Below are 21,298 nucleotides of genomic sequence, written 5' to 3' on the forward strand. Positions count from 1 at the left end.
CGTCCACATCCCGCACCTCCGCCCTCAGACCCCACCCCTCCAACCGTAACAAGGACAGAACGCCCCTGGTGCTCACCTTCCACCCTATCAACCTTCGCATAAACCAAATCATCCACTGATATTTCCGCCACCTCCAAACAGACCCCACCACCAGGGATATATTTCCCTCCCCACCTCTTTCCGCCTTCCGCAAAGACCGTTCCCTCCGTGACTACCTGGTCAGGTCCACGCCTCCCTACAACCCACCCTCCCATCCTGGCACCTTCCTCTGCCACTGCAGGAACTGTAAAACCTGCACCCACACCTCCTCCCTCACCTCAATCCAAGGCCCTAAAGGAGCCTTCCACATCCATCAAAGTTTTACCTGCACATCCACTAATATCATTTATTGTATCCGTTGCTCCCGATGCGGTCTCCTCTACATTGGGGAGACTGGGCACCTCCTAGCAGAGCGCTTTAGGGAACATCTCCGGGACACCTCACCAATCAACCACACTGTCCTGTGGCCCAACATTTCAACTCCCCCTCCCACTCTGCCGAGGACATGGAGGTCCTGGGCCTCCTTCACCACCGCTCCCTCACCACCAGACGCCTGGAGGAAGAACGCCTCATCTTCCGCCTCGGAACACTTCAACCCCAGGGCATCAATGTGGACTTCAACAGTTTCGTCATTTCCCCTTCCCCCACCTCACCCTAGTTCCAAACTTCCAGCTCAGCACTGTCCCCATGACTTGTCCGGACTTGTCCTACCTGCCTATCTCCTTTTCCACCTATCCACTCCACCCTCTCCTCCCTGACCTATCACCTTCATCCCCTCCCCCACTCACCTATTGTACTCTATGCTACTTTCTCCCCACCCCCAACCGCACCCTCCTCACATATCTCTCCAGAGCTTCAGGCTCTCTGCCTTTATTCCTGATGAAGGGCTTTTGCCCGAAACGTCGATTTTGCTGCTCCTTGGATGCTGCCTGAACTGCTGTGCTCTTCCAGCACTACTAATCCAGTGAAGTACAATTGTATACTATTAATGGTTAAGTCTCACTACATCCTTTTACTTTTATATATGTGTATCTTTATCTCATAAAGAAGAGTTTTTTTGTTTGAATTTGAAAGTATCTTGCACAAATTCAAACAAGTCACAATGATAACTGATACTAGTCCAACCTCTTTGGTATTAGGTTTAGCATTTGAAAGTTATGGGTGAGAGTTTACCCTTCTTACTGTGATATAGGCAGTGGTGATAACGTTAGGAACAAATGTCAAGAATAAAAAACTCAGAATCTGGATATCGGGACAACGTTTCCTTATTTTTCCCATAAGAGTTAAATGACAACTTCAGAATCTTGCTATTGACTGGTGACTACTTTATTTCTATGCATTTACATCTCATTAAATAGCCTAGATCAGACTGGGTGCCTGCTGGCTATAAACTCACCAATGGCATGTCCCTGACATTATCCAGCTAGTTATTCACAACAACGTCAATGCATGCTTCATGGCTGCCATCCTCCTCAAGCCTTCGTCCACGCAAGTTGACATTAGCAAACCACCAAGAGAAAATGAGGACTGCACATGCTGAAGATTAGAGTCAAAAGGTGTGGTGCTGGAAAAGCACAGCCAGTCAGGCAGCGTCTGAGAAGCAGGAGAGTCAACGTTACAAGCATAAGCTCTTCCTTATGCTCGAATTCTCCTGCTTCTCGGATGCTGTCTTACCGGCTGTGCTTTTCCAGCACCGCACTTTTTGACTCATTTGCAAACCACCAACCTCTACACATAATCATGCCTGCTCTTTGCTCAACTTTCACATCACCTCAGCCCTTCAATACTTTACTCTGGAGTCCATGGATACCTACAATTGCATACTTTTGCTAGGTTGCTTTGTGTGTGGGACACGGACATCTCATGTGTTTAAATGGGATACATTTCTGGCTTTTGCCTTGCTGTCTTCGCACTCATTCACTTTGCATTTGCTTAGAGTCTGTCAGGTTCAGTGTCTTGCATTGCTTTCAGTGCACAGTGATTTCATTATTCAGTCTCCGTGATTTTTTATGCAGAGAGAGATGTAGGAAGATTGTCTCATTGGAGAGCACTGAACAGTCAAGGAAGTGGGCATATCAATGTGTGGCATTGTGTCACATCAACATCAATCTGCAGCATGTGGCAGTAGCTTACATGGCAAACATATTGCATGTGCTTCAAGTAAGTGGTCATTTGGTCTGAAAGTCAAAGGGGAGCTGTTCTTAGGTGGGGGTCAGGAAAAGATATTAGTCAGTTAGAGGGTGTGGTCACACCCACTCAAGGCCTTGGCCAATGCAGGCCCAGAGAATTGGCCACAGTAGGGTGATTGGTCCTTCCGGTGTCTTGGTACCCAGTCATCATCAGTCCAGTAGATCCAGTGCTGGGAGGGTGTGGCATGCTCAGTTGGTGCTGTCCTGCCAAGTCAGTCTCAGGAATGTTCTCAACAATGGTCCATAAGAGTCAGTAAAGAGGGCAACTGGGGATGGGCTACGTTGCATTATGTTGCTGAGGCAATAACTACAGTGAAAAGAGCAATTCAAATTAAAAGTGTGGGATCTGTTAGAGTATAGGACAGAATCGGGAGCTGTTGAAGATTGGGGCTTTCCTCAGGTTAGTAACTTTAGCCTCTATGTGGGAATGTGTAGGACCAACAAGAGCATGATGATTAACAAAGCCATGGACTCTGAAGGTAACATTGGGACTTAGTGGTTGCATTAAAATGCTCAATTGTATCATGGGGAAACTGAAAAATGATTGGTACCACAGAGACATAAAAGAATAGAAGGATGGTGAGATTTATATTGTGTACCAAGCAGAGCGGGCAAATTACCCTCAAGAACACAATGTTAGAATCTTGTCAAGTTGGATCAGAAATCAACTGCTCAATTATGGCACAAAATAGCTGACATTGTGACCAAAGTGACAGTGCATAAGGTTTTCTTTCTTCAGGCGTGGAGTAAATTCTTTGGAATTTGATTTGTTACGGGACAACCGCAATAATCATGACTCCACTGATTAAGTATTGCCACCCATTTGGCTTCATTTTTATTGGCAAGTCATTCAATGTCCAAAGAATGTACTTTATAAATTATGGTCTCAAGCAATAATGACGGTTACATTATTCATGACAATTGTTTCATTGTAATGTCAGCTAAACAAATGTAATCAGACAAGTGTACTTAAAAACATCACCTGAGCTTTTAATTTCACAACCATTTTTGATAGCAAACATCAGAAGCTCATGCTTCACAGCTGCCACATTCATACACTAAACTGTAAGTGTAAAAAGGCATTGAATTGATTTAATTACTGTCATATGTGTTTTTTACAAAATACAGCAAAAAAGGGTTGTATAGTGTTGCCACTCTCTGACGCCATCTTAAAACACAGAAAACGTAAACCAAAACATAGCATATAAAGAAAGAAAAATAAAGAAAAGTGTTCAACTTTACAGTCCTTGTTAAGTGCCCGGCCATGGGACATGGGTTAGGTGGCCAGGCACAAGTCCCCTTCACTGCACTACCACTGCTGGAGCAAATGTTGCTATTCTTCAGCACCATCTTGCCTCCATCCTCGCCACATTAATTTCAGAAAATGGGGTACTACCATGTTGGCTCCTGGACACAATTCTCCCCCCTCATATTCTTCCCCCTCATCTCTCCAACTACCCTCTCGGTCAAACAATGTATCATCAAACTTGGTTGTATATGATACATTTAAATAAGGGTACATATTGCAGAACTCCTTATCAGGTTTTGAGAAAACCATGCTGTTTAGGAGCAAACAATGAAGTTTCTTTGTGATGGATATAAAATCATGTTATTATTCTGACATTCCCCATAGATTATATGCTCATAGATCTGACTTGGCGATAATCATATACGGAGTCCTTGAGCCCTTGACATCTCAAGACCACATAAAAGAAGACAGCAATTGTCTATTTTTTAGTGAGTCCAGGGCAGCAACCTCCATTCCTGCCACAGAATCTTTAAAAGGGAGAAGCAGCAGTTAATGATCCACAAAGAATGTAGTGGAGAATGATTCAATCCCACATTTGCAGGCCTCACTGTCATTTGTAGCAAATTACTGAAAGAGAACTCAGGTGTGAATTAAAGATGTCCCTGGCCATTCATCGCAGTAAAATCGAGGAAAATCCTAAGGATTTTTACAATCGGTATATTAAGACTAAAAGGATGACTAAGGGAAGGGTAGGGCCTGTCAGGAGTGTACATTGCAACTTGTGCATGGATGTAGAAACTGTGGACAGGTTTTTAATGAGTATAAAGGAGAGGAGTGATGTTGCAGACGTTCTGGTTAAAGATGACGAGTGTGAAATATTGGATAAAAAGGAAGGGAAGTACTGGAGGGACTGACTATTTTGAAGATGGTTAAATCACCATGGCTGGATGATTTGTATCCCAGGCTGTTAAATGAAACCAGGGAAGAAATATTGGATGCTATGAGGATCATTTTCAATCCTCACTCGACACAGGAGATGCATCAAAGGATTGGAGGTCTGCGAACATTGTATCATTAATCAAAAGAAAAAGGTGCAAGGAATAGACCAAATAAGAAAGGTCAGTCGATGTGATCTTGATTGTAGACAAAGCGCTGGAATCAATATTGAGAGATAGGATTAATCTTACTTGGAGAGGCATGGTTTCATAAGCGATAGTCAGCATGCCTTATGTGACCAGAATAGTGCCTTACCAACTTAATTGAAGCTTTTGAGAAAGTAACCAGGAAGATTCATGAGGTTAGTAAGTTGATTTTGTCCACATGGATTTCTTTAAAGTTTTTGACAAAGTCCCACACGGTTGACTGTTAAAAAAGTCAATGGGATGCTAGGACTGTGTTGAGTTGGATCACTTTCTAATGATCAACAGAGGCTTTTGCAAATGGAAAGTGGTTTTTAGTTGCATTCCACAGGGCTCTTTGTTGGGTTCCCCTCCCCCCGTTCTGTTTGCAGTGTACTGTATATTAATGATTTGGACTGAAATGTGGGAAATTTGTAGATAACACACAAGTTGGCTGGGTATTTGTAGTGAAAAGGATGGCTGTTGACAACAGGAAGATATCATTGGCTTGATTGAAATGGGTGGAACAGTAGCAAATGGAATTCAATCCATTAAAGTTGAAGTAATACTTCTGGAGAGGTTAAAGAAAGAAAGAAACCCAATAAATGAGGAGGATATTGAGAGGAATAGTGGAAGTGAGAGACCCTGGAATGCATGTACAAGTCCCTGAAGCTGGCAGAGAACAGATAGGTAAGGTGAAAAAGATGGCAGGTGGATGTTTTCCTTTTTTGAGTGAGGTAGCAACTACAAAAGCATGGATGTAATGCTGGAATTATATAGGACATTGATCCATCCACACCTGGATTTTTGTGTATAATTCTGGCCACCATTTTACAGAAAGAGCACAGTTCCTCGAGAGAAAATACAGAGGCTTGAAAATTGCAGCTATGAGAAAATATTAGACAGGGTAGAGTTGTTTTCCTTAGAACAGAGGAAACTAAGGGGTGGATTAATTGAGGTGTACAAAATAATGAAGGACATGGTTAGAGTGGACGGCATAAGTCTGTTTTGCTATTGAAAAGTTCAATTAATAGTGACACAGATTTAAAGAGATTGTTCAAAAGATTAAAGGGCACATAAGAAAAGCTTTTCCACCCAGAGAGTGGTAGGTGTCTGGAATTCACTGCCCAGTTTAATGATTGAAGTGATAGCTCTCAACTCATTTAAAAGGAACATGGATCTGCACCTGAAGTGCTGTAACTTCACCTTACCTTAAACTTATACCCTTTGGTCTTCGACTCATCTGCCCTGGGGAAAAGCTTTTCAAGATCTATTCTTTCTATGTCTCATAATTTTTGTATATCTCAATCAGATCTGCAACCGCCCCCACCACCCCCCCCCCCCCCCCACCCCCCCCCCCAACCCTGCTCCCCATCCCTGCCTCCCTTGGCTCCAAAAGAAACAATCCAGCCTGTCCAGTCTCTCCTCATAACTGAGACTTTTCATCTGAAGCAAAATCCTGTGAAACTCCTTTGCACTGTCTCCAGTGCAATTATGTCTTGCTGATAGCGTGGCAATCAGAACCACACACTGTATTCAATCTGGCGCTTAACCAATGCTTTATGAAGTTGTGAAAAGATTTCCTTGTTGCTATATACTATGCCCTGGCTAATGAAGGCAGACATCCTGCATACCTTCTTCACCGTCCGGGTCTACTGTTGCTGACACCTTCAGGGACCTATGGTCTTGTACATCAAGATTCCTCAGTGCTCCCTAGGGACCGACCATTCATTGTGCTTAGCCTTCCCTGACTCAACCTCCCAAAATGCATCAGCTCGTGCTATCAGGATTAATTTACATCTAATATTGCTCTGCCAAATTTATCAACTCATCAGTATCAGACTGGAGCCAAAGACTATCCTCCTCACTATCAATAGCACTACCAATTTTCGTGTCATCTTCAAACTTACTAATTATATCATACACATTCACATTCAAGTTGTTAATGTACATAACAAACAGCAAGGGTCCCAGCACTGATCCATGTGGAACACAAGCAACCACAGACTTCCAATCACAAAATTATCCATCCACCATCACCCTTTGCTCCTAAGTGTAAGCCAATTTTGGATCCAGTTTGCCAACTTGCCTTGGATGCCATGGCTCTTATGTTTTGGACCAGCCTTCAGTATGGTACCCTGTCAAAGACATCAACTGCACTATCCTCATTGATGTTTTTAGTCACCTTTTCAAAAAAACACATTTAAATTAGTCAGACAGCATTGCCCTTTAACAAATCTGCACTGACAATCCCTGATCAATCCCTGCCTTTCCATGTTAATTAAGTCTGTCCCTCAGAAATGTTTTCAATAATTTCTCTACCACTGACATCAGACTAACTGGTCCATAATTATCTGGCTTATCCTTGCTGCCTGTCTTGAATAAAGGAACCACATTCGCTATCCTGCAGTTATCTGGCATTTCCCCTATGGCCAGCAATGGATTAAATATCTCTGACAGGCCCAGCAATCTCTTTCCTTGTCTCCACAGCAACCTGGGACAACCTCATCAGGCCATGAGGATTTATGCACCTTTAAGCCCACTAAAGAATTGAATATCTTCTCCTTGTTTTAGAACCTCACCATCCCAACTGAAATCCCAAGCTACAATGCCTTTCTCCAGATGAGAAGTATTCAGTTCAGATCTCACCTGTGTCAACAGGTTCCATGTACACGTTGCCTCTTTATTCTCTTTCCTTCGTGATCTTCTTACTCAATAAACTTCCAAAAAGCCTTGAAGATTTCCTTGTGGGTCAAATTTTCCTGCATTGTGGCAAAGAGGGAGGAACCAAATGTGACAAAGTGGATGAAACCAGCTTGTGGGCCTACAGAAGCAGGAGAGCTGGTGAGGTGTCTCCAGTGAGCAATGCATTGTGTGACGATGCTGCTCCTTTACCCAGGTTATGATGTCCTTGGGTATTTTTTATCAGAGAGGTTGTAAACCCACAGACTTTGAAAAGTCTATGTTTGAAGGGTTTTAGGACCAATTTGATTATAGCTAACAGATACTGCCTCAGGCAAAATACTTTACAGTTAAAAAAAAACACTTGCACAATGAAAAGAAAGTGGCCAGTGCTCCCAGCTCAGTTTTTCTCAGGCAGTTGTAGAAGCTGCTAGACCCAAAGACCCATGCTGATCCTCTCTCTCTGATTTCTCTCTTGTTAGAGCCTGTGTTTGATTTTACTTTTTAAGGGAGTTATTAATGAACACAGACAAGATACAGTTTCACATTACTGCCACATTCAGGTCTGTCCAAAACCTCAAAGAAATCTCATGAATGTAAAATGCTTTTGAACAGCTGCTTTGACTAATTGCTATGAAATGCATTACTTAGTATGCAATACAATTAGAACTGATTATATATCTGACTACACATTTTGTTCTTCAAAGTTATTTTTCAAAGAATAAAATACACTTTGGGAAGATACTTATCAAGACATTCCTACATGAATGCAATGCATTGATACTTAAGTGATGTGGTATTTCCCAAAAAAAAGACATAATCACATTGTATGCTTTTTGATAGGAACAAAAGGCCTTCAGAACAAGAGGGGTGAGTGTTTGCCTAACCTGCTGATATAAGATTCATCTCCCTGAAAAATATGAAGCACAAATTTCAGGCTGGAAAATAACAGATTTCTTCTGTGTACAATCATCCATTGTACATGCATACACCTTTTCTAGTCATTGCTCATTGAAGAAATCATCACCACATTACCCTAGACTGATTAATACTTCATTTCATTAGAAATTAATATTGAATCAAAATGCATTCATATAAGTATTTTCTGTATTGCAATGATTAAGGTTTTTTGACTGCATAAGTGTAACCATTCCAGCTGTTCCAGCCATTAGTGGAGATTTGGATAATTTTGGGTTCCCCCATTGGGACCTGCATCAAGGACACTAAACACTTGCCAATGTTTCCAAATGTATATTCTGGAACTCTTCTTTCATCCACTTAATTTCCTTCACTCTGAGAATGTTAAGGACAAACGAGTAGATATCATTAGATTATCTTGTAAATAAATCCAGGAACAAATATCATGGACACGTCTGTAGAAGTTTTTCAGCTGAAACATTCTGGTCATAAATTGTGCAACGGTGAGTGATTTGTTGAGGAGCAAAGGGCACAAGTATAGAGGTGTTTACCATACTGCATTGATGGTAAAAAATGAACTTTGGCCTGTACACAGTCCTAACGTGAGGCATGCATAAACAGGCACATTGAAGTAAGAAATCAATTTTTCAGAGCCACTTTATTATAGTCTCTGTTCAGCAAACATCATGAATATCTGTCATAAGTTTAATTCCACTAAATGTTTGTCCTTCTTAATTGCTTTTCAAAAAAAAATGGAGCGAAGGTAGAGTGAAAAATCGATTAAGTACTATTGTTGTAAACCGAAAGCTGACAGTTTGCATTGAATTCTGGATTTGCCCTTGACCACTTGTCACTATGTAAATCAGTCATCATTCTTGCAAAATGATTGTTCATTTAGAATCAGTGCTTATATGGACAATGTAGTGTCCATATAAGATCTTAATGAATGGTAACGATCTTACATGCATAAATAAAAATAAAGACCTTCCAAAAGTCCTGTTTGGCTTTTGTTCGTATTTCCTCTTACATCTGATTGCTTCATGTTGGTTGTTGGTCTGTTATGTGGTTGCAATTGTTGTAGATATGAGGCTTTTTAGATTTTTAGCACTTTGTGCAGTTCACAAAACAATTCAAAATCAGTGCTATCAATCTCGCACTGTTGAAACTGTTAGGCTCTCCTGAGATGGCCTGATATATAAATGCTTAACTTTAGTTTGGGTTGCCATCTCTGGTGGAACATATTTCTCAGGGTTTCATTGCATGCCTGGATTTTGCAAACAATGCGCCTGTTGTATTAAACAGCCTGAAGATAATCTTTGCTAAACAGGTGTTAGTCAACAATGTATGCATCATACGGCAAAGGAGTTCACATGACGAAGGAGTGCCTTTTAATAAGCGAGAAGAATAAAGTGCACCATGTACCACAGTAGCCTGAATCTCCATCACAAGTTGAGAAGTTGTGCCAGCAGTGGTAACGTTGTGCGGCGCTTGATAATATTAAGGGGTAGGGGTTACCATCTACCAATAGACATGTAGTTGCAGAGAGAAATGGGAAGTATCTGTATTGCTGTACTGAGTGCACCAGGTCTGGTTAATTCTACATCAGTGGAATGAATGCCAGCGAAGAGTGAAAGGGGTAATAAAGCTTGAAATGGGAGTCAGGTTTTAGTTTTGAATGGTGATTTAGATCAAGAGGTGCATGCAGATATTTGGATAAGTCCTGAATAACCAATGGATGAGAAAACAAGAGAGCAGTATAGACCCTTAGCAGCTGTGGCTGGCAGGGGGTGGGCAAGGGGGAGCATAGGGAACATGGGGAATAGAAGTATGTCCAGGACATTGGTTAGGCTACTTTTGGAATACTGAGTTCAATTCTGGGTTTCCTGCTATAGGAAAAATATTGTTAAACTTGTAAAGGTTCAGAGAAGATTTACAAGGATATTGTCAGGATTGGAGGATTTGAGCTATAGGGAGAGGCTGAATAGGCCCATGTCATTACTGGAAATGTCGCACCCCAGAGTGAAATCTGGCTTGATCAGGGTGCATGGATGGTGTTTGGGGAGCTGGAAGGGCTGAGATTGGGTAGGGTGTGGGGAGGGTTTGTAACAATTGTTTGAAACATTGAATTCCAATGATTTTCAGATAATGTTCAGTCCATGTGGATAGAATTGAGAAACATGAAGGGCCAAAAAACATTATGGGGTGGTTGGGGGAGGTGGGGGGGGGGGGGGGGGGGGGGGTGATATATAAACAACCAAACAGCATTCAGTAGTGCTTTAAATCAGAGATGTATTCAGTAAAGGAACATCTGTAACTATGGATGATTTTAATCTGTGTATAGATCAGGTAAATGAAATGAGTTGTAATACTGTAGAGGAAGAATTACTAGAGTCTATACGAGATAGTTTTCTAGATCAATGTATTGAGTTATCAACTAGAGAACAAGCCATGTTAGACTGGATATTATGCAATGAGAAAGGAATAATTGGTAAGTTTGCTCAGTGTAAGCTGGAAGAACAACATCTCATTTCCGCTTGAGGACCCTGCAGTCTTCAGGACTCAATATCAACCTCAATAGTTTTAGGGCCTGACCACCTTCTTCCATGTACTTTCCCCATTCCGACACACCCATCAAATTGTCATAACCCATTTTCATCTACTCTGGTCCCCATTAGCAACTTTATTTTCCTTTCTGGCTCACTACTGTTCATTCCTTTGTCTGCCCAAGTGTTGTTTTTTTCTCTCTTTCTAGGCTTCATCTCCATCTATTGTTTACTCTCATGATGTCCTCTCCCAACGCCTACCTCCTGTCTTCAGCAAAAATATCACCTTTTCCCAAATACAATCAGCTTTGAAGAACTGGCACTAGGTCTAAAATATTGACTCTGCTTTCTCTCCAAAGATGCTGCCTGATCAGCTAAGTTTATCCAGCAATTTTTGTTTTAGTTTCAGATTTCTAGCATCCGAGCGTTTTTTTTTAGGAATAATCGATAACGTGGTTGTGAGAGATTCCTTTGTAATGAGGAACCATAATATGATAGAATTCTTCATTAAGGTGGAGGGTGAGGTAGTTGGTTCTGAGACTACAGCCCCGAATCTTAATAAGAAAATCTACAATGGTATGAAGTGTAAGTTGACTGTAATAGTTTGGGAAATATTATTGAAAGGAATCACAGTGGATAGGCACTGGCAAACATACAAAGAGCAAATAGGTGAACTAAAAATTTTACTTATTTCTGTCTGGCGCAAGAGTGCAAAGAGAACAATGCCCAAACCATGGCTCACGAGAGACATTAGAATGGTATTAGATGCAAAAAGAAGCATATAAATTGGCAAAGAAAATTACTCCACTTGAGGATTGGGATCGGTTTAGAAGTCACCAACTGAGGACCAAAGGATTGATTATGAAGGAGAAAATAGAGTATGAGCGTAAGTTTGTGGGGAGCATAGGAACTGGTGGCATTATGTTTCATGGTATGTAAAGACAAAAAGATCAATGAAAACTATATGACTGCCAGAAACTGGGAAATTGATAGTGGGCAACAAAGGGAATGGCTGACAGACTAAATTCATATTAATAGAGAAATGGTATTGGAGAAATTGATGGGATTGAAGGCTGATAAATCGACAGGGCCTGATAATCTACATCCCAGAGTACTTGAGGAAGTGGCTTTTGAAATAATGGATGCATTGGTAGTCACCTTCCAATATGCTGTAGACTTTGGAACAGTTCCCACACATTAGAGGTTAGATAATGTAACCTGACTAATTAAAAAGGTAGGTAGAGAGAACACAGGGAATTATAGACAATGAGTCTGGCATCATAGTGGGGAAGTTGCTAGAGTCCATTAGCAAGGATTTATAGCTGAGCACTTAGAAAACAGTGCCAGAGTCAGACACTGTCAGCATGGATTTACAAAAGAGAAATCACATTTGACAAACCTACTGGAATCCTTTGAGGACATGTCTAGTGGAGTTGATCAAGAGGACCCAGTCAATGTCATCTATTTGGACTCTCAGACGGCTTTCAACAAAGTCCCACATAAGAGTTTAAGGTGTAAAGTTAAAGTACATGGGTTTGGGGATAATTTATTGAGATGGATAGAAAATTGGTTTGCAGACAGGAAACAAAGAGGAAGAATAAATTAATCTTTTTCTGAATGGCAGGCAGTGAGAAGTGCACTGCCACAGGGATTGGTACTAGGACACTAGATATTCACAAAATATATTAATTATTTAAATGATGGAATAAAATGCAACATCTCAAAATTTGAAGATGACACAAAGCTGGTTGGAATGGTGAGTTGTGAAGAGGATGCAGAGATGTTCCATTGTGATTTGGACAGGCTGAATGAATGGGCAAATGCATGGGAGATGCAGTATAATGTGGATGCATGTGAAGTTATACACTTTGGTAGCAATAATAGGAAGGCGGATTATTATTTGAATGACCATAAATTGAGAGTAGGGAATGTCCAAACAGACCTGGTTGTCATCAGGCACCAGTTGCTGAAAGTAAGCGTGCAGGTACAGCAGACAGTAAAGAAGGTAAACTGTATGTTGACCTTGATAGCGAGAGGACGTGAGTACAGGAAACAGAAAATGGTTGAGGCAAAAACATCATTGTTTTCAAGAAGGAAGTAGATACAACCGTTGCAGCTAAAGGGTTCAAAGGATATGGGGGGAGTCCGGGATTAGGGTATTAAGCTTGATGATTCACCATGATCAAATTGAATGAGAGAGCTGACTCAAGGGTCAAATGACCTATTCTGTTCCTATATTTCTATGTCTTTCTGAATTCAAACTGATAGGATACTTACACAAGCTCCTTTAATTTGGAGTTTATGTTTGCCAGTTTTCTTTGATTAATCCGGCAAAGATTCAGTTGGTTGACTTCATCCAGGCAATTACATTCACAATATGGAAAACCTATTCATCCTTAGGTTGTAAGTTGTTTTGCTCTGGATCTTGACTCAGTTCTGCATTGTTATGAACTTTGTGAATGGGCTTACACTTACACAGGTCTCCGGCACATTTTTTACTGCTCTTGCCATTCTGCTGTGCCAGTTTCTGGTTGGTTATGCATCTGACCAGCTTTCATGTGTAGGTGAACCAGTCCACTTGGGAATGACATGCAAGCATACAACTTTGCATTGACCTTGGAATGCAAGATGGCTTTGTGGTGGGTGCAATTGACCACACCTTGCACATTGCTTGCTGGCTTTTTGTCTCCTGGGTGCGGTATCTATGCTGTCTGCTGCAGCAAAGATTTTTGTCCAGCTAGAATGTTTCATATTTTCTGCAATCTGCTGTGACCTTTCTTTTTTAACAAGAGGTATTTTTGGAATGCTTCAATAGGTGTTGACGTAATCACCAGCTCCATTATCTACTTTGATAAGTCAGTCTCTGAAAACTCACATTCATTTCCCTTGTTATGCCATGACAAAATGATTTATTGAGTAATGTGACTTTTGCCTAAACTAACTCTCATACGTTGCTGACTTACTAGCACTTCCCAGATTTTTGTAGGATTGTTCCGTTCCTCTAAGATAACTCAGAGCTGTTGAATATTGAGTTTAGCAATTTCAGAGCATAAACATCCCGTTCCTTGTCTGTTACCTATCTCCTCAATCCTAGCCCTGTTATGAAATGGGTTGCTTTCAGAACAGCCAACCCCATTTCAACTACTTCATGTCCCTGTCATCAGCTATCTAGCTTCTCTTCTTCCCAGGTTCATTATCAACAATCCCTTTGTCTGTTTCAAACAAAAGCAAAAATTGCTAGAGGAACTCAGCAAGTCTGACAGCATCTGTGGGGAGAAAACAGAATTAACCTTTTGAGTGCAGTGACCCTGCTTCAGAACTTTCATCTACCTGTCCTTTGGTCTGTCCCTGGGCTCCCTCTCCACCTAATCACTCAGTAACTCCTCCTCATCCTCAATCACCATAAACACCACCTTTTCTTTGCTGCTTCTAGTTCTGAACAGTTTTGATCTTACTTAAGAAAATATATAAATAAATTAGAAACAGCTTAGAGGACTGATGCTCAGATGGAGTGGTTATCTTACGAGTTGAGGCTGGACAGGTTGAGCATTCCTGATGAAGGTCTAATGTTCGAAACATCAATTCTCCTGCTCCTTGAGTGCTGCCTGATCTGCTGTGCTTTTTCAGCACCACACTTCAACTCTGATCTCCAGCATCTGCAGTCCTCACTTTCTCCAGGTTGAGCATGTATCCAATGCAATATAGAGGAATAGGAGGTGGTCTTCTTGAGACACATAAGACCTAGGTTATTTGACCGGTTGGTTGCCAAAATGATGCTTTCTGTTATGGGAGGGATTAAAACCAGGGGAAACATAGTCTTAAAAATACATGGTTGAGCTGAGGTGAGATTATTTCACTAAAAGGTTTGTGAGTCTTTGGAACTCTATCCTAAAGATCGCTGAAGACAGATTCCTTGAACTTGTTTTATGGCAGAAGTAGATAAATTCTTGGTTAACGAAGAAGTCAAATGTTATCAGGCAAGAATGTGGAATTAAGGTCATAATCAGATCAGCCACGATCTTCCTGACTTTAGATGAGTCAGAAGACCTACTCATGCTCCTAATTCGTATGTTTGTATGTTTTCCCTGAACCTGAGCCTTACCTACTCCCACATGCACAAATAGCTCTGCCAGAAATTTTCATCTCATTTTCCCTCTCCATCTGACTTACTCTAAGACTAAAGAGCCCACAATAAGACAGAAAGGTGAGATGTCGATATTTAGTACCGATTGGTTGTTCCCAAATCCAAGCCTGTTATTGGACAATGATCTTGACTTACTGTGTTGGGACCCTAGCCTGAAGAGTATCTCCCTTGGCTTTACTGAGGACTACTGTCCTTAGATTGAGACATGGACTGTACACGCAGTGTATTTGTTGGGTATGCTGTTAAATGTGGCAGGTATGAGACTGATGTAGTATGGTGCCATACAGCAACATGTCTATGAGGGAAAATGAATATCCGTAAGTTGCACTCTGCTCTAGTCTCTGAGATAGGTGCCTAATGCAATATGCAATGTGTCCTTGCAGCAGAATTACAATAAGAAGGTTGGCACAGAGCAAATTGTACCATTGAAGTGTAGAACAGTACATGGTGGATTGGAGGTTTTCGTGAGTCGGATACGTGTTGGATGCCAATGGATATGAACATGAGATGCGTGTGGTCACTGCCCATGGAGTGTGACTGAGATAGATTCATAGAGTCATAGAGATTTACACCCTGGAAACAAGCCCTCCATGCCGACCAGATATCCCAACCCAATCTAGTCCCACATGCCAGCACCCGGCCCATATCCCTCCAAACCCTTCCTGTTCATATACCCATCCAAATGCCTCTTAAACGTTGCAATTACCAGCCTCCACCACTTCCTCTGGCAGCTCATTCCATACACGTACCACCCTCTGCATGAAATAGTTGCCCCTTATGTCTCTTTTATATCTTTCCCCTCTCACCCTAAACCTATGCCTAGTTCTGGACTCCCCGACCCCAGGGAAAAGACTTTGCCTATTTACCCTATCCATGCCCCTCATAATTTTCTAAACCTCTATAAGGTCACCCCTCAGCCTCCGACACTCCACGGAAAACAGCCCCAGCCTATTCAGCCTCTCCCTATAGCTCAAATCCTCCAACCCTGGCAACATCCTTGTATATCATATCTGAACCCTTTCAAGTTTCACAGCATTTTTCCGATAGGAAGGAGACCAGAATTGCACGCAATATTCCAACAGTGGCCTAACCAATGTCCTGTACAGCCGCAACATGACCTCCCAACTCCTGTACTCAATACTCTGACCAATAAAGGAAAGCATACCAAACGCCTTCTTCACTATCCTATCTACCTGCGAATCCACTTTCAAGGAGCTATGAACCTGCACTCCAAGGTCTCTTTGTTCAGCAACACTCCCTAGGACCTTACCATTAAGTGTATAAGTCCTGCTAAGATTTGCTTTCCCAAAGTGCAGCACCTCACATTTATCTGAATTAAACTCCATCTGCCACTTCTCAGCCCATTGGTCCATCTGGTCCAGATCCTGCTGTAATCTGAGGTAACTCTCTTCGCTGTCCGCTACACCTCCAATTTTGGTGTCATCTGCAAACTTACTAACTATACCTCTTATGCTCGCATCCAAATCATTTATGTAAATGACAAAAAAATAGAGAACCCAGCACCGATCCTTGTGGCACTCCACTGGTCACTGGCCTCCAGTCTGAAAAACAACCCTCCACCACCACTCTCTGTCTTCTACCTTTGAGCCAGTTCTGTATCCAAATGGCTAGTTCTCCCTGTATTCTGTGAGATCTAATCAGTCTCCCATGGGGAACCTTGTCGAACGCCTTACTGAAGTCCATATAGATCACATCTACTGCTCTGCCCTCATCAATCCTTTTTGTTACTTCCTCAAAAAACTCAATCAAGTTTGTGAGACATGATTTCCCAAGCACAAAACCATCCCAAGTTGACTAGCCCTAATCAGTCCTATGTTGGTTCTTAGTGGCCAACATTAGATTAGATTAATTACAGTATGGAAACAGGCCTTTTGGCCCAACAAGTCCACCCCGACCCTCCAAAGAGCAACCTACTCAGACCCATTCCCCTACATTTACCCCTTCACCTAACACTATGGGCAATTTAGCATGGCCAATTCACCTAACCTGCACATTTTTGGACTGTGGGAGGAAACCGGAGCACCCAGAGGAAACCAACGCAGACACGGGAGAATGTGCAAACTCCACACAGACAGTTGCCTGAGGTGGGAATTGAACCCGAGTCTCTGGCGCTGTGAAGCAGCAGTGCTAACCATTGTGCCACCGTGCCGCCCACAGAGATGAAGGTCTGAAGGAGTAAGTTGTGAGCTGGAATCACTTGGCTACCACACTCACTTTCATGCTGGGAATTGTTGACTTCAAGCTTCTATCCACTGAATGGAAAACTTAATATTGATGATTTAAGATTAGACCATAATGGGGGGTGATAATGAATACTAATAGGCCTCTCGTTGGTCACTCCTGAGAATCTCATCTCGCCATTCAATACTTGACTGGAAAATGGGACATACTGTTCTTGATGGTGAGAAGCTGCTCACTAGAGTTTTCTCAAATTTCTCGCCATGACCCACACCAATCAGGGGCTGGGAAGATTCCGCCACTAGTTCTAAATATGGTGAGAATGATGGTTCTGGGAGCACAGCCTAGGTCCAAGTCTATAGCCGTGACATTATGTCTACTTGGCTGTACAGGGGGGCAGGAGATAGATTGGGAAAACAACAGTGATGAAGAATCTATTGTCAGAGAAGCAGACAGACTTTTCTGTGGGTGCAGACATGGATCCAAGAATGTATTTGATCTCCCTTATGCCAAGATAAAGGATGTCACAGAGTGGCTGTGTCACATTCTGAGGAGTGAGGATGAATAACCATTGGTCATGATTGATATAGGGACCAACAAAATGGTAGGAAGAGGAGTGAGGTCCTACATGCAGTTTTTGGAGAGCTCGGAAAGAAAATAGCAGGCAGAATTTCAAAGAGATCACCCTATCACTCCCAGCCACGTGCTAGTGAATACAGAAATAGGAGGATAAAGCAGATGCAAGTGCAGCTGGAGAGTTCTTTAGATTTGTGGAATGTTTGGACTGGATTGGAAGGAAATAGTTACTGTACAAATGAATAGTTTGTGATTGAACAGAGCTTGGATTAAAATCATTGCATATTGGCTTGCTAGTGATTTTAGCGAAGGTAGATTTGGCAGATACAGTTGCAAAAGTTTTAAACTTTGCAAAGGGATGAGGGCCAGGAGATAAGATTAGAGATGGAAAACAAGTTGTGTAAAGAACTGGGAGAAACTGGAATAAGAAATAATCAGGTATTAGTTTAAGTCAGACTAAGTTGGAATGCAATTAAGCTGAAATTATGTTTACTGTGTACATATGAAGTACAGTAAATAAGGTATCAAGCTGCAGATCCTGAGACAGTATGATGTTGTGGAAATAAAAGAGACTTGCCTCTCTAAAGGGCAAAGAATGGGTACTAAATATCCTGGGAGAAGATGTTTAGGAAAGATAGAGAAACAACAGTATTGACTCAGGAGAACATTATAGCACTGGAGGGAGAGGATGTCCCAGATGGGTCAATGTTAGCATCTACTTTGATACTGCTCAGAAGCATGAGATACACCAACAGATATTGTCTATGGCCACCAGCTAGTAGGAAAGATATGGGAAAACAAATCTACAAGGAAATTATAGAGAAGTGCAAGTATTATAAAGCAGTTATACTTGGGGAGTTTATTTATTCAGGGAGAAAGTGAGGTCTGCAGATGCTGGAGATCAGAGCTGAAAATGTGTTGCTGGAAAAGCGCAGCAGGTCAGGCAGCATCCAGGGAACAGGAGATTCGACGTTTCGGGCATAAGCCCTTCTTCCTGAAGAAGGGCTTATGCCCGAAACGTCGATTCTCCTGTTCCCTGGATGCTGCCTGACCTGCTGCGCTTTTCCAGCAACACATTTTCAGAGTTTATTTATTCTCAAGTTCTGGCAAACGAAGTAGTTCATGGGATCATGCATCAGTCATAGAACATTTAGTGATCATAGTATTATAAGATTCAGTTTAACTCTGGAGAAGGACAAGAAGCAAGTTAGAGTAAATATGCGATTTTGGAGGAAGGCCTGTCGCACTGTAATGCAACTAAAGAAGTTCAAAGGTTAAGTAGGGTGGATTTGGGATTCAAAAGGGGATTTGCACAGGAGGCAAAGGGCAGGACTGAAGTACTAAGTGAATATTTTGTATCTGTTGTTACCAAGAAATAACATGTTGCCAAAATCATAATAGAAGAGTCACCAGCAACAGAGGGGCGTAAACTAAGAGTGGAAATTGCAACAACTGCTGGCCTTGACTGCGATGCCCATGTCCTCTGAGAGAACAAAGAAAAAAATACTGAGGAACTGGCCATAATCCTTTAATCAACTAGGCAAAAGTGAGGACTGCAGATGCTGGAAGCCAGAGTTTAGATTAGAGTGGTGCTGGAAAAGCACAGCAGGGCAGGCAGCATCCGAGGAGCAGGAAAATCGATGTTTTGGGCAAACACCCGTCATCAGGAATGGAGGCAGGGAGCCTCCAGAGTGGAGATGGAGGCTCCCTGCCTCCTTTCCCGATGAAGGGCTTTTGCCCGAAACATCAATTTTCCTGCTCCTCGGATGCTGCCTGACCTGCTGTGCTTTTCCAGCACCAGTCTAATCTAAACAATAATCTTTTACTCCTCTTTTGATAAAGGCCCATTGCCAGTGGCTGAAGAATGAGTGTCACAGCCTTGATCAAGTGAAGGATATAAGGATAAAGTCAGCACCTACAGACCAGTCAGTCTCACCTTAGTCATAGGAAAGTGTTTTGAGTTGATAATCAAGAACAACATTCACAGTGAGTTGGGAACATATGGATTAATTAAGGTAGCAAGGATTTATTAATGGCAAATCATGTCTAAATAGTATGTTTGATATTTTTGTTGGGGTAACAGAGGGTTGATGGAAATCTGAGATTGATGTGGTGTACATGGATCTCGAAAGGTAGTTTCATAACCTGTCACTTACCAGGAAATTTGAGGCTTCATAGAATAGAAGGGACAGTGACAGTGTAAATATGAAGTTTGCTGACTGATGTGAGTCAACAAGTACTGATGAACAGTTGTTTTCCAGGTAGGAGTGGGTATACAGTGGAACTCATACTGTACTCTAAACATTTCCACAGATACTGTTAGACCTGCTGAGTTTCTCCAACACCTTCCGTTTATATTTTAGATTTCAAACATTTACAGTACTTTGCTTTTACATTTATATAGTCAGGTTCCTCTAAGATTGATTCTGATATTTTAAAATCTATTTTAATGACCTTGATTTGGGTGAACAGAACACAATGTCAAGATTTGCAAATGATGCAAAACTTAGAAGAACAACTCAAATTTATAAATACATTTGAGATTGTTTATTTAATATGTTAAAAGCAATGAACAGGAAGACAATGAACTTATATGTAACAGCAAGATTAATTTCTCCCCATTCTCAGCATTATCACATAACCAACTATTACCATAATTATATGGTACCTTGTCTGATGCAGCCTCGTTGCTTAACTTCTTTTTTTTTACTCATAGTATGGTTCATATGGGTGTTACTGGCTGAGCCAACAGTTATTGCTTGCCCCTAGCTTTTTCTTTTTTATTCAGTCATGGGATAAGGACATCGCTGGCTAGACCAGCATTTATTGCTCATCCCTTATTACCCAGAGGGCAGTTTAAGAGTCAACCATGTTGCTGTGGGTCTGGAGTCACATGTGGGCCAGACCAGGTAAGGGTGATAGCTTTCTTCCCTAAAATACATTAGTGAACCAGAAGGGTTTTTAAGACAGTCAAGGTAATCATTAGACTCTTACCGCCGGATTTTTAAAAAAATTCAAACTCCGACATCTACCATAGCAGGATTTGAACCTAGAGAGAAAGAGAGAGAGAGAGAGAGAGGGGGAGAGAGAGAGAAAGCGAGAGAGAGAGAGAAAACAAGGACTAACAAGGTTTTGTCATAAATAGCTATACCTATAGTCAGCATTAAATCATATTTCACATCTTAATCTGTTTGTACACCATTGATATTTGATATAGATTAAAGGAAAATGACATGGTAAATAGTAAGTGAATTCAAAGTTATTAACAAGGTATATGTACATATATCAATATTTTCAAAGCCTTCTCGTTAACTATTAGAGGTACTCACCATTTACATTGCCCATTTACTGATGACTATTCTGAAGTTGTTCTGAAAATGTAATCATTCATTAACTTTGCATTTGTGTGTGCACATGCACTGAGAAGCTCTGTTTACAGAATCCAAAATACATCACAGCTTATGGCTTCTGGAGACTTTCTTGAAAGCTGAACTTTACTTTCACTAATTTTGTGTTGTAATATATGATAAAATTACCAGACCATGGAAATCATTATTAAATGCAACTTTGAAGTAGGTCTGCATGGACCTGAGGCTCCTTATATTATATCCCTCATCAATTATGTTATAGTAATGTGCTGC

Source organism: Chiloscyllium plagiosum, unplaced genomic scaffold (genome assembly GCF_037043375.1).
Source record: "Chiloscyllium plagiosum isolate Xiang-an unplaced genomic scaffold, Cpla_swu_hap1 HiC_scaffold_4, whole genome shotgun sequence".
NCBI lineage: Eukaryota > Metazoa > Chordata > Chondrichthyes > Orectolobiformes > Hemiscylliidae > Chiloscyllium > Chiloscyllium plagiosum.